The sequence below is a fragment of the Petaurus breviceps genome, unplaced genomic scaffold (assembly GCF_028583685.1).
Source record: "Petaurus breviceps papuanus isolate PSGF00001 unplaced genomic scaffold, PetGlider_PUasm1.0 490, whole genome shotgun sequence".
NCBI lineage: Eukaryota > Metazoa > Chordata > Mammalia > Diprotodontia > Petauridae > Petaurus > Petaurus breviceps.
The window spans coordinates 6005050-6013813 of NW_027186352.1; the positions used below are offsets into that span (position 1 = coordinate 6005050).

General features: G+C 50.2%; 1 protein-coding gene across 2 annotated transcripts in view; it reads right to left on the reverse strand.

Moving 5' to 3' along the window:
* Positions 1 to 8764, reverse strand: part of MGMT (O-6-methylguanine-DNA methyltransferase) — a 284954-nt gene that overhangs the window by 275671 nt on the left and 519 nt on the right. The window lies entirely within an intron of this gene.

An 8764-nucleotide genomic window follows, 5' to 3' on the forward strand; every position in this document is an offset into this window, starting at 1 on the left:
AAAGGAAAGGAAAGGAAAGGAAAGGAAAGGAAAGGAAAGGAAAGGAAGAAAGAGAGAGGAAGGGAGGGAAGGAGGAAGGAAGGATGAAAGGGAAGAAGGAAGGATTGGGGGAAGAAGAGAGATAGAAGGAAAGAAAAAAGAAAGGGAGAAAGAAAGATCCATCACTATATCAAGTCAGTATATGAATAAAATTCCATATGAAAACATTTAAAGTACATTAGATTTTTGGTCAAGATGAAAGACAGAAAAAATTCAAGCAATCTATTCTAATTGGGTTCCCATGGCAACTGTACAATTGGGTTTTTCCATACAACATCCCAAAGGCCCCGTGCACACTTGTAAAATATACTTCAAACAGCCGGAATTGTTTTTCCATCGCAGCACTCCCAGGAAGATCAATTACTATCCATCCCCACCCTAACTATTAGTGGCAGGAGATGTTAACACTATTTGCCATATTAACATAAGTCATGTAAGAAACGCTACCTATCACAATAATTATATGAAACTAATCACACACCTCCGATGCGTCCGACGCGCTCGGGGTAATAAAGGCGCATGCATTCTGTCACAGGACCATGTCTGCGGGATGTAAGAAGTCGAGTCCAAATACAGACCGAACCATTCTGCCTCCTCTATTGATTTCCAGGATAAACAGAATCAATCATTAATAATTACATTATAAGATGACCCTCAGGGTTAATCAGATTCTTAGAGACTCTCACTATGGAATTAACAACAAACATAAGCTGCGCTAAAAAAGAAAAAAAAGAAAACTGAAAAGAATTCAAATCCTCATTTTAAATATTAATAGCACAACATAAAACCAAGCGCAGCCCCTAACATGGGACTTGATTTGTACTAATTAGAGCAGGCCTCTCCTTGCCGTGACAGACACGCTAACCCAGCAGGGACGAGCACACGGCTTATTTTTTAAAGGTTAGGAGTTTAGCCTGGACGGCAATTGTCATGTACAGCCTGAGCCAGAGAGTGGTTTTCAGCACTGACGAGGGACGTGAAGTAAAAGTTAACAGCTTAATTAACATTTTTCCCTGCCATAACCTTAAGAATGCCTTACTATGTGACCCATCCTTCAGTCTGTGGGCCCACTTTCCATCAGTGGCTTGGGAGAAAGTTTTTAAAACCTCCCACCCACCCCTGAAGCTGAGTAGCAACCACCTCTACAGAGGTCCACAAAACCTGAGCGGCCCAAGGGAAGAAGTCCCCCAAGGCAAAGCCTGAGAATGCTGGGGGTCTCAAGTTGGTGTTAGACCAAGAGCTAAAAGGGGTCTTATAAAATCACCTGGCCCAAACACCTCATCTGGGAGATGAGGAAAATGACAAGTTTAATGACTTGTCCACAGTCACACAGCAAGCAGAAAGCTAAACTGGACACAACCCCTGGACCTCCCACCAGTGGGCTCGGCTCCATCAAACAGCTGTTACCAAGGGGCCACCTGTGAAAGGCCTGCCTGCCCCAGGAGACCATGGAGGGTGGAGGGGGAAGGTATCACAGGTGTGAGAAAAACCCCAAAAAGGCAAAGGGAAGGAAATAACCACAGATTGGGAGGCAGAGATAGGGCAGACCAAGTGCTGAGGAGAGGTACAAGGAAAAACTGGAGGAGGGAGAGCTGTGGGCCACATAAAAGCAAGAACAGTCGGCCTTCTGTTCCTAGCGCTGACCAGCCAATCTGGGGGAGATGGCCCAGAACTGTTCAGTGGCACAAAGACCCTTTGGTGTCTGCATCCTCAGGGCCGGAACAATGCAGACACTCGACTGAATTAACAGAAATTCAAAGAAAGACTAACCAGTGGATGCTCTGACCAAGTCTGTATTTTACACAGATTTCCATGTGAATGTCTGAACAGACAGGGACTGGTCAGTCTGTGTCTGTGCTCCCAGCACCAAGATCAGTGCCCAGCACATCTACCCACCACAGACCCCAAAGAGGGATTTCTTCAGTGTTCTAAGCTTTCAGGGAGGAGCTCCTTTATCATGCAGACCAACAGCTGCTCTCTAACACCCGATTTAATAGCATTATTACCAACAATGCTAATAAACATAGCATTTCCATAGAAGCTGAAATCTGTAAGGCCCTTAATTTGATCCTGACAGTCCTGGGAGGCAGGGGCTCCTGCTGTCCCCAGTTATAGGTGAGGGCACTGAGGATGAACAGGCTTCCAGGAGATGGCCAGCACCTCATAGCTGGCAGGTGCCTGGGGGGATTCTCACCCAAGTCTTCCAGCCAAGGATCTTAGTGCTCTACCCAGTACCTATTGCAAAGAGCTTCTTCCATCACAGGAAGGACTGGAACCCAAGACCAGTGCTCTATCCAGGCTTACTGGCTTACTTAATGATTCTGTGTTAACTGAATGACCAGCCCCAGGCACTCGGGGGAAACCCATGTAAAGGGGATAGGAATTGTTTCACATGCTATTTCAGTAAGGGGAAGAGACTGAAAGGGCAGAGGGCAGTCCTGAGTGACAGAATCACCCCGAAAGCTAATGGGTTAGAAGGTGGCCTCAGAGGACCCGTCCAGTTCTCAGGAGCTCCCAGCTCACATTCAATGAGAATGATCTACATGTAGATGGAAGGTGTCCTTGACAAAAACATGAGCAAGGAACAGGCAGATGTCCAGAGCACAGCCGTGCCTCTGCCCAAGTACTGACTGGACTCTTCACGTTCTGATTGCTGTGCTCCCCATCAAAGAAGGCAGACAGAGTTCCTTCAGCTGGGAGAAGGGAGAGCTCAGAAAGTCTGACACAAGACTACCCTGGAGTGGCCCAAAAGCCACCAAGTCACTGGTCTTTGGGTGGGAGCCTTGGGGAGCACAGCACCAGTAGTGATGACAGCGGGTGTTTCTGTGGAAAGCTGTACCCGTCTTCTCAGGAGGCATGAAACAGAGACAGCCTGTCGCCCCAGATGACCCTTGGTCCCAAGCTTTGCCAGGGACACTGAAGTGCCTGTAGCCTGGGCCAGGACATGTGCTCCAGGCTTTGGGGGCAAAGAGACACCCAGAATGGAAGGCCAGGCTCCCCCACCCTCAGTCATTGGCAGTCTCTCCACAGACAATCAGAGGAGCCATGCTGATCACAGGACTAAGACCTCCCTCAAAAGAGGCCAGGGGCCATGTGGGCAAGGACACAGAGTTGTGGGAGGTGGGAAATACGAGGGAGCCGCTGGACCTACCCACTGGGATTCTGGGATGGAAAGAACCATCCAAACCCATCACTTCACCAATGAGGCCTAGAGGGAGGTCACTTATAAGCCTCTGCAGTGGAATCTGAACACAGAACTCTAGGCACTCTTGCCCCTCAAAAGATCTTCAAAGCAATGCAGCTGATGAACATTACCATCATCTTCACCATCACCAATCGATCCCATAATACGGTTTTCACCACCTAAAGGTGATGCTCACTGTGTAAATAGAATATAAGCTCCCTGAGGGCAGGGACGAAGGTGCTGCTGCCTTTCTTGAATCTAGATGGATTGATGGATACCCGGACAGTCACCCAACACCCTGCCTAGTGGATGGAGGGGGAAGGCAACTGGGATATAAGCAAATTACTTCTCCCTGGACCCGTATCCTCATTTGCTCACGAGGGCTAATACCACAACCCTGCATTCCAGAGTATTTTTGAGCCCCAGATGCAAGAACATGTGTAAAGTGACTTGTGAAGCTTAAAGAGATCCACAAGGCTGGCTATTCCTCAGGTTCTGGAGCTGAGGACAGAAACGCTGGTTCTGATCCCACCTCTGCTAATTACTCCCTCCGTGTGAACTTTGTGGGCCTCAGGTTCCAAAGGAGAAGGCTGTCTTCGAAGGCCTGTGGGGCCCCTCGGCCAGCTCCAAATCTGTGAAATGATGACACTGTGTCCCACTGTTTCCTTGATGGGGTCTGGGGGAGATGAGAAATTAAGGTGATATCTGGAGGACTCCCTTCCTGGGATTTCTCATCTGTGTTCCACAGAATCCAGGGGCTCCATAAATTTAAAAGCAAACAAACAAAAAAGTTGTCACAACAGAGAAGTGCGTACAATGTGTACCTGCTTTGCTTCCTGTGCTGGCTACAACTACCGGCATGTGGTCAGCAGAGAGCCACTGGGGGCCAAGTGACCGTGGAGGCAGCTTCCTTTGGACCCAGCAGCCATTTGCCAGCAGCAATGGCGGCCCCTCGGTCAGGACACTGTTGGTCTGTCTGGACAGCATCAAACAAAACGGTGAGATGCTTTTACCTTCTTACACGTCACGGAGCGTCAATGTCCACTGTGGGGAACTGGGTCAAACTGGGCAGTTCAGAGACAAAGAAAGCGAAAAGTGTGGCAGACCAAGCCACTGTGAGGCGATGAAACAAAAGCAAAATCCTGATGAACGATTCCCCAAATGGGGCCTTTTGGAAACTAAGGCAAAGTGAGTGCTGAGGGAGGGAGGACACCTGCCCCTTCAGGCCAGGCTGGGGCCCAGAGAGAAGGCACAGCTCCAGCCTTCTGCAAACAAAAAGCATAAAAGTGACTCCAAAACAGGGGGAAAACATGTCTCCATCAGCCACAGGAGAAGCTTAAAAAAAAATCATGCTCAGATAGTTTCCTGCCCAGCTCCTGGGTAAGACCTACTTAAAAGGAAGGGCTCTGTAGCCCTAGGAACCTCCCTTTCTGTTCCTGGCAAGGGTCACACAAGGAAGGAGCCCCCCAACCTCATGAATCTTGGCTTGAACTGCATTCATGTGACACCCACACAGGAAGCCCCTCCCATTGGCCAAGGCAGGTGTGGGTGTTCAAGGTGTAAGACATGAGGGCTCAGCCTGGGCTTTCTCTGGTAGATGGCGCTCCCAGTGAGGAAAAGCCTTTCACCTGGCAGTTGATACTCTGAGTTAGGTGCCTAGAGAGTCTAGGACAGGGATGTTAAGTGACTGGTCTGGGACTGTGACAGAGGTGGGACCACGGGTCTGGGCTGCCATCACAAGAGCTTGACAGCCACCGTTTTACGGACGAGGAAACAGGCACAGAGCTGAGGCAAGGCTCGTTCTCAAGGCTTCCTGCCTCCATACCCAGACCTCCATCTCCCTAGCACTCCTTTCTCACACAGAACCTCAAATGTGCCCATAGCTAGACAGATTATAAACTAAAATGTAAGCAGAGGGCAGGAAGCTCATCGCCAGCTGCATGGAAAGCATGATTGAAATTTAATGCATTTCCTCCTTTTTTAAAACTTTTATTTATTATTCTGAATTGGACAAAAACATACAAAGGCGAAGACTGCTACATAAAGAGAACAAAGAATGGATCTCCATTACACACTACTGCAGGCTTCCATCTATAAGAAACTCAGCCCCTTAGCTCCAAAGACCACCTCTGGGCTGGGTCTCTCTCAAATGCCTTGTTTTCTGCTCTGCATTTGGAAACACTCCACTGACACTTTTCTTTTTCCTTTTCTTACATTACAATCACTAGCTTTCCTCTTCCTGTCATTTCTCTTACCCCCCCAAAAAAAACAATTTTAGCCATCACAGTCAAGTATCACCCCCCTACACTAGGCCATCACCCCACCTCATGACCCCCGCCACATACACACACACAGACACACATCCAGTGTCTGTCTCTTTCCGCACCATGGGCCCATCACCCCCACACTGTGACGGCCCCTCCCCATATCAGGAAGGGGAAGGCAAGACTCCTTCATCTTGGCTGGTCCTGGCACTGAGCTAAGGTCATCGTCACCATATAACTGTTCTCCTTCCTCTGATACCTTCCCTCCACACCAAATCATACAAGTCTTCCAAGGACGCAGGTTGGTTATCATCGAATTCCACCACACTCTGACACATCATCTGCCTAGCTGCTCCCCAGGCCAGGCCCCACAGTTACCCCAAAAGGAGCTGCCAACAGCAGCTCTATGTTTGCTGACCACCATGGGCGTAATTACGGTGTGATGGGAAGGACACTGCCCCACGGATCATCAGACCTGAGGTCAAGTCCCAACACAAGCGCTGAGGGGAGGCCTCAGTCAGCACAGCAGCAGCTGGGGGCACCATGGGGCACAAAGCACCCAGCCTCAGACCCTTGGCAAGTCACTGAACTGCTGCCTGCCTCAGTTTCCCCATCTGTCAAATGGAGATAATAACAGCCCCTACATCCCAGGGCTGTGGAGAGGATCAGATGAGATATTTCTAAAGCACTTAGCACAGTGTCTGGAAGATGGTAGGTGTTATGTAAATAGTGTCTGGCCTTATTATCAAGCTTCTGCTTCCTCCTATGCAAAAGAAGAATATTTGTGGAAAGAACACTGGAGATCTGATGTGTAACTGATTAGTGGTATGACCAGGGCGAAGTCCCTCAACCACTCTGGGCCTCGGGGTCTTCACCTTTAACGCTGGCCCCCCATGATACAGCATCAGGCCGTGAGTCTCTCTTGAGGGTACTCCACTACAGAGGAGCATGAGATTCAAAGGCAAGACCCTCATTTCACCCTGGCTCTGCCCTCCACCACCCATGGGCCCTGGAAAGAGTCATTCCACCCTCCTCACAAGGTTCCTCCCAGGTCTACATCGAGGACCTCAATGAACAAGCCAAGCGGCAGCCATCATCTGGTCTCCTCATTTTACAGAAAAGGAAAGTGAGGCCCACAGAGGACATCAAGATGAAAGCTCTCTCCATCGCCCCCACCCCATGCCTCAGTCAGATCTTAGTCAAATCACAATGTTATGCAGATTGCTGATATACTCGTAAATCTAAATATCCTATTAATTAATGTGGCTTGAGCTTACAAAGCACTAATTGGTGCCAGGGGGGAAAGAACAATTGGAAAAAAAAATTATTTTTTTCATGGTAATTCTGTTTCAGTATAAAGTATTCCCAGCAAGGAAATCAAGTTTCTTTTGGTCTACTTAAATCTGTTGAAAAGGAATATAATCTCCCAAGGGATTTCAAGAAAAAGAATCCACACTGGGCGGCCAGGTGGCGTAGCGAGTAAGAGCGCCGGCCCCAGAGTTGGGAGACCCAGGATCGGTTCCGGTCTCAGATACTCAGCACCCACACAAAAATAACTGGCTGTGTAACCTTGAGCAAGTTACTTAACCCCGATTACTTAAAAAAAAAGAACCCATACCAACTGTCAATGACCTGGGGAGGCTAGGGGGGGAGCACCCATCTCCAATGGACTTGCCTTGTATCCCGGTATCTATTGGAGATGGCTTCCCTTTCAACAAGGCTGGTACTCTGAGACTGGACAGCACCACTCTCCCCACAAAGTCCCAAATTCCCCGCACCCCCAGCCACACCGGCCAGGGCCAGCACGGTGGGAGAGCTGCTTCTAGACCCAGCCAGGAAGTTCTACAAACAGATACAAAATTTACTTTCCGGGACAGAAAGCTAGCTAGTGAGCTGAGAAAATTGAGAGCAAAAACCATTGAGATTTCAGGAAATGATGGACCCACCGAGTGAGGAATATATAGCCAAGAACTGCTGTACTGTATTATGGCTGCCTGGGGGATTGGGGCATAGGCCATAAAGGCTCTCCGTCCTCACTTTGTTTACTTTAGATGTTTATGGATGTAATTAGGATGTAATGTATACAAATGCCAGGGACAGTAAAGTTAGGTTATTTATACATTAAGCCTCCAATAACTGACTCCTCTCCTGCCCAACTAAAAAGTCGGGGATGGAAATCTGGAGCGTGCACAGCTGCTGCTTCAGGCCATCAGAAAGCACCGGCAGACACTGCCCGGCAGCTCCAGGGGAGAGCTCCCCACTCCCCAGTCACTGCAAAAGGCCAGGCTTTACTGCTGTTTCCTTGGCTTTACTTGGTACAGGGTGGGTACTTAAGGCAGGTATGGAAATCAAAATTTCCAGAGACACTGGCCAGGGAAGTAAAGCCTAAGCACCATAGCTGCGGGAGCAATGAGCAAAGGTCTCTTTGAACCCAGAGAGCACCTGAACTGCATGCAGAGGCAGAGAGGGGCCAAGCTGAACGAGCCTTGCTAAGGACCAGCATGGAGGGGGGTGGCAGAGGGAGATACTGTAGGGGACTAAGGAACCTAGAACCAGGGGACACGTCCCAACTCTGAAGTTTACTGTCCAGGTGACCTTGGGCAAGTGCCCTCACCTGTAACAGCGGGGAGGGACTGCTCTGACCTGCTTGGGTTACCAAGCCTTAAGGCAGACAGACATCTGAGCCCTTCAGGGAGAGAAGCAAGCATCCCAAGCCTGGAGTCTGAATTCTGGTGAGCTCTGGGGGCCTGAGCCTCTGGGACTCTAGACTGGACAGCCTTGGAGGGCCCTTGATGCTGTGGTGCATGAGCCTGCCCTAGGCCTCAGGCTCCTCTCTGGACTAGATGACTCCTGCTGCCTGGGCCCCCTCCTGCTTCCCCCATCTGTAAAAGCGGTCCATGGACAGCTAGGAGGCCCAGGCTCCCTCCTGAGAAGCCAAGATGCCTTCAAACCAGCAGGTGTGAGGGGACGGTCAGGGCAGGACAGGCTTCGAGGCAGCCGGAGGGCATGGAGCCCAACCCACCCACTTTAGAGAGGAAACCTGAGCCCAGGAGCTGTAGGGCTATGGGGAGAGAGCAAAACTACAGGTGTTCATGGCATCCCGGGGTTCTGAGCTGTACCCACCTGGAGGGCCTGAATCCACAACGCTGGCCATGGGGGCCCTCCCTCCACACACCGGGACCGGCTCAGGGGGGGGGGGGGGGGGTTTCAGCCTTCCGGGACTCCTGCTCCGGCCCAGGTGGGGGAGGGGCGTGCTGCCCCCAGGTCAGGCTGGGGG